The 6,250-nt window shown below is 29.6% G+C and overlaps 1 long non-coding RNA gene across 1 annotated transcript; it reads left to right on the forward strand.

The window, feature by feature from the left end:
* Positions 1-4,263: 4,263 nt before the first annotated feature.
* Positions 4,264-5,192, forward strand: LOC122721715. Its single transcript, XR_006348439.1, has 2 exons — positions 4,264-4,978; positions 5,079-5,192. It is a non-coding gene; the product is annotated as an uncharacterized LOC122721715 (long non-coding RNA).
* Positions 5,193-6,250: the final 1,058 nt, after the last annotated feature.

Below are 6,250 nucleotides of genomic sequence, written 5' to 3' on the forward strand. Positions count from 1 at the left end.
GAAAAAAGAAAAAAAGAAAAGAGTTTCAAAAATTGAGTACTTAATTAAGATTATGAGTCTACATATATTAAAGAATAAATTTTGCACTAGTATCATTAATATTTTGAGTCAACAATAATAATAAAACAAATTGTTAGAAGATAACACTAAGTATCAGCATCACAAGTTTAAAGAGAATAACAAGATTAAAGTTCTAAAACAAATACAGTTTTTTATATATTGTTCGAGAGAGAAACAATGTACATATAGATTTCTTAGAATTTATAAAAAAAATTAATATAATATTTAGAATATTAGCTCACATTAGATAAAATATGTAAAAGAAAGAATCATAAAACATACCCACAAATAATGAAAGGATATGATCATATAGTTAGACAAATTAAACTAGACCCGACTACTAAATTTTCCCAAATTCATTTTATATCAATCTCGTTATCATTAACCATGAAAAAATTTCAAAAAAAAAAGTTTCCATATATTAAGTACTTAATTAAGATTATGAATCTCTATATATTTAGAAATATATCTTTGCACTAGAAAATAGTATCTCATTAATATTTTGAGTCACAAATCTAAAAACTTCTATTATACAAATAATACATGATTTTAAAAAATACTTGCCTAGATAAAAATTTAGCATTAAAATTCTCCACATTATTACAAATAATAAAGCAAATTATTAAAAAATAACAATAAGTATCAGCGTTACAAATTTAAAGAGTATAATGAGATTAAAGTCTTAAAACAAAGGTAGTTTTTTATATATTGTTTATTTTATTCGAATGAGAAATAATATATATAGATTTCTAGAATTTAGCAAAAAAAAATTGCCATAATATTTAAAATATTAGCTCCCATTGAACAAAATATATAAAAGAAAGCAACATAAAATAATCACACACAAATAAAAAAAAAAGATATGATCATATAGTTATACAAATTAAACTAGACCCGACTTGTGTAAATTTTTCCAAATTCATTTCATATCAATTTCTTTATCATTAACTATCAATAATTTTTTTTTTAAAAAAAAGGTCTCTATATGTTGACTACTTAATTGAGATATACTGATTAATAAATCTTGCACTAAGAAATAGTATCTCATTAATATTTTGAGTTACAAATCTAAGTTCTTCTCTTATATAAATACAAATGAATGCATAATTTTAAAGGATACTTGCCTAGACATTTCAAGTCTTTGAATTCCAATTCAGATTGTTATAACAAGCATTTGGAATTAAAATTCTCCTGACTATTAGAAACTCATCTTAATAATAATAATAATAATAATAATAATAATAATAATAATAATAATAATAATAATAATAATAATAAAACAAATTGTTAGAAAATAACAATAAAATTCAGTATTACATAATGAGATTAAAGTCCTAAAATAAATGTCATTTTGTACATATTGTTTATTTTATTTGAAGAAAAAATAATATATATATGATTCTTAAAATTTAGCAAAACAAATTGACATAATATTATCACAACCTCATTTTAACAATAACAGTAATAATAAAGCAAATTGTTAGAAAATAATGATAAGTATCAATATTACAAATTTAAGGAGTATAATGATATTAAAGTCTTAAAACAAATACAATTTTTTATATATTATTTATTTTATTCGAATTAAAAATAATATATATATATAGATTTCTTAGAATTTAGAAAAAAATAATTTACATAATATTTAAAATATTGTCTTCCACTGAATAAAATATGTAAAAGAAATCAATATAAAATAATCCCACACAAATAATAAAAGAATATAATCATATAATTACACAAATTAAACTAGATCCGAATTGTTTAAATTTTTTCAAATTCATTTCATGTAAATTTCTTTATCATTAACTATCAATTTTTTTTTTCAAAACGTCTTCATATATTGAGTATTTAATTGAGATATACTGAAAAATAAATCTTTCATCAATAAAGAGTATCTCATTAATATTTTGAGTTACAAATCTTAAATGCTTCTCTTATATAAATACAAGTTTTTGAATTCCAATTCAGATAGTCATCGCAAGCATTTGAAATTAAAATTCCCCACACTATCACAAACTCATCTTAATAATAACAATAATAAAATAAATTGTTAGAAAATAATAATAAGATTCAGCATTATATAACGAGATTAAAGTTCTAAAATAAATGCAGTTTTTTATATATTATTTATTTTATTTAAAAAAAATAATATATATATAATTTTTAAAATTTAGCAAAAAAATTGACATAATATTTAGAATATTAACTCCTATGAAATAAAATATGTAATAGAAAGTGGCATAAAATAATTAATACCGGTACTTGCAGAACAAAATATGATAGGTAATTCACATTTTGCTCGATCTCTATAATTAAATATCAATGAATTTAAAGAAAAAAAGAAAAAAAAGAAAAGAATCTTCATATATCAAGTACTTAATTGGGATTATGAGCCTCCATATATTAAAGAATAAATATTGCACTAAAAAAGAGTATTTCATTAATCTTTTGAGTTACAAATCAAAGAATACTTACCAAGATATTTCAAATCTTTGAATTCCAATTCATATGGTTATCACAAGCATTTAGCATTAAAATTCTCTTCACTATCGCAAACTTGTATTAACAATAATAATAATAATAAAGCAAATTGTTAGAAAATAACAATAAGGTTCACCATCACAAGTTTAAGAGTATAATGACATTAAAGCTCTAAAACAAATACAGGTTTTTACATATTTATTTTAATCAAAAGAAAAATAATATATATAGATTTCTCAAAATTTAACTGAAAAAATTGACATAAATTTAGAATATGAACTCCCATTAAATAAAATATATATAAAAAAGAGATATAAAACAATTAATACAGCACAATAACCTAATTCACATTTTGCTCACAATATGAAAATTAAATTGGACCTGACTAGTGTAAAAAATTTTTAATTTACTTTTATGTGAAATTTTAAATACTGAATGCAAAAAAGGTAAGTGTCTCTTCTTAAAATCTTGCGGTCTAAATAGGAAGATTTGACTGCTGAGGTGTCTGCACATCTTTAAACAAGAAAATAAAGATTTGCAATTTGAATTTTAAATAATCTGCTTACTTCTGCACTTTTCTGGAAAAAAAAAAAACATGATGAAGATGGAAGAGGTCTTGGAAGAGTAGCACATATGGGTTTGGAAAGCATAATAAGATCTTCTCTCTCCCCTTTTTAATTTTTAAAAATTAAAAATATGGTTAGGATTACTTTGAGTGCTATTTTATCCAAGAATCATAATTAATTTCTCTTTAATTTTTATAAAATTTTAAATTTACCCCTACTCTTTTTTTCTTTTTATTGCTACCACATTTATACTTTCATGTATTTTACATTTTATCTATGTTTACTATCATTTAATATTTTATATATATTTTTAAATTTTAACCAAGTCAATATTATCAATTTTGACCAAAGTTAAAAATTTACCCATTTCTTGAAATTATAATTTATCTTTTTCAAAATACCATTTAAATCTATAATTTAATTTCTATTTTTAATTTTCTATTATGTTACTCAATTTATTTTAACCCTAAAATTTATATTTAAATATTTATTACTAATCAATATTGTTAATGGATAGAAAAAGTGTCTGTACTATTCACTCCCCAACACTGGTATAATCATAATTAATTTCTCTTTAATTTTTATAAAATCTTAAATTTACCCCAAACTCTTTTTCTTCTTTTTATTGCTACCCCATGTATATTTTCATGTATTTTACATTTTATCTATGTTTATTATCATTTAATATTTTACGTATCTTTTTAAATTTTATCCAAGACAATATTATGAATTTTGACCAAAGTTAAAAATTTACTCATTTCTTGATTATTCATCTTTTTAAAATACCATTTAAATTTATAATTTAATTTCTATTTTGAGTTTTCTAGTCTTACTCAACTTATTTTAACCTTAAAATTTATATTTAAATATGATGATCGCTGGATTTCTTCACCCCGGTTTAAAAGGCCAGGCCCATGAAAACAGTCCATGATCCGAAGGCTTCAAAATTTCCTTCGAGAGCCAGGTCCAGCCCGCTCAGTCATAGGGCCGGACTCCGCCTAGACTCCTCAATCAAACCGGCCCAAACCTCTCGGCCCAGTAATCAGGCCCTCACCAGGCCCAACTTCAGCCCTACCATTCAACCTAGCCCGGAAAGGGGAAAATGACCAAGATGCCCCGCTGGTAGGTCCTTCCGCATGCGTATCAGAGGAGAATCATACGTATCAGAGGAGAATTAATGGCCGTTACCCATGGAGCAGGCGCCTGACACATCCGTACATACGGAGCTAGGCGACAGAAGACAGCTAGCATTGTGGCAGAGAGACAGATATATATATCATTGTAGAAGCCACGCAGAAGGGGGCTCTCTTCTTCTTCCTTCTCCTTCCTGGACACCATTTTTATTCTTTCTGTAACCCTTGCCTAAATATACTACTCTGAGCCATAAAATCTGACTTGAGCGTCGGAGGGCCTCTGCCGGGGCACCCCCCGGTAGGCCCCTGACCATTCTTTCTTATTTTACAGGTCCTTTCACCAGATAGAACATGGAGAGACCCATCAGGGAGCCCAACAAGAAAGGACCCAGAGGAAAACCAGATCTATCATGGACCAGGAAGAGGAAAATATTTATCAAATGGCGCCGTCTGTGGGAAACGAAGGAGATCTTTTCATCACCGGAGTTTTCACTTTCAAAACCCACTGAGATCCACAATGGCAAACCACCAAGAAAATAACCTTAACGTCATTCCAAATAATCTGAGCTCTGCCAAAGAGGGGGAACGGTTCTTATTTTCCAGTCCTACAACTCCAAACAACCAACCACCCATTCCTTTTAACCCCTCGCCGAGCTTGGCCGGGAATGTGCCCTCCACGAAAGAGATTTTACTATCTCAAAAGTTTTCAGATCCACCCATTGAGATCCACATAAGGTACGAAAGTTTGAGCAGATAACCCAGCTGAAAAGAAAGGTTCATTGTGCTAAAGAATATTTTGATGGTCTTTCAGATAATTTATTTTAATATTTATTAGATTTTATTACGGCTGATTTTTTCTTTGAAGTCTGGTGAATATTTTCTGTAAAAGAAAAAAAAAAGGGTGAGGAATATGTGTATTGTTGAAATTCTGAGGTCCGCTGTATATATATATATAAAAAAAAAAAGAGAGAAGAAGAAGGTGAGAGAAAGAGAAGAGGAGTCCGTGAGAAAAAAGGAGGTCGGAGCCGTGTTTAGCAAGACAGAAAGGAACTCAGCAAATCCGACGACCACAGCGATAGATTGCTCGTTGAGGTCGGATCCATGTTCGAAACTAGATTCGTGGTCGAGGTTGGAGTCGCATTTCAGGACAGATGGAAAGCATCGGGGCGACAGGGAGACAATACAAAAAAGAAAGCTTACACAAAAAAGAAAGCTGGAGATTTACAGTAACCCAGCTGAAAAGAAAGACCCAGCTGGTTCAAGAATATTTTGATTAGTTTTTAAATAGTTTATTTTAATATTTAGTAAATTTTATTATTACTAATCTTTTCTTTGAGATTTAAAGAAGTGAAATTTCAGATGATGAATATCTTTGTTAAAAACTGTGAGATCAACAATACACATATGTAGAGATTGGATGGGCAGATCTATTGTGAAGTCCCAGGTAACAGGTTAGATAAGAGGAGTCCGCGAGGAAAAAGCAGGTCGGATGGTTGGAACAGCAAGAGTGGAAGGAGCTCGAATTGCTAAAGACGCGCCAACCTGAGGAAGAAGTGGCTGATTTGGTCGAGCTCCAACAGGTGAGGTTGGCGAAACCTTACAGCAATTAGACCATGTAGGTCCGCGCGGAAACGAATGAGATCGGTTATGGTCGGAGCAGAAATAAACGAGGTCGGTGCTGCCTATTTCGTCGCCATCAATCTTGAGGTGACCGGCGTCACCAGCGCTCCATGGCGCGGGTCCTTCTAATTCGATGTCGGGAGCATTACTCCCTCATCACCACCCATCTCCTCTCTGAGCAGCCACCCATCTCCTCTCTGGTTGGTCGGAATAGCAAGACAGAAAGGAGTTCGGCAAATCCGACGACCACAGCGTTAGATTACTCCTTAAGGTCGGATCCGTGCTCGAGCTTAGATCTGTGATCGAGGTCGGATCCGTGTTTGAAGCGTTACCTTTCTTCCTGGGTTTTGGCTTCTGGAATCAGTGTTCTGCAGAGAAATATTTCTG

The sequence above is a fragment of the Manihot esculenta genome, chromosome 14 (assembly GCF_001659605.2).
Source record: "Manihot esculenta cultivar AM560-2 chromosome 14, M.esculenta_v8, whole genome shotgun sequence".
Lineage (NCBI taxonomy): Eukaryota > Viridiplantae > Streptophyta > Magnoliopsida > Malpighiales > Euphorbiaceae > Manihot > Manihot esculenta.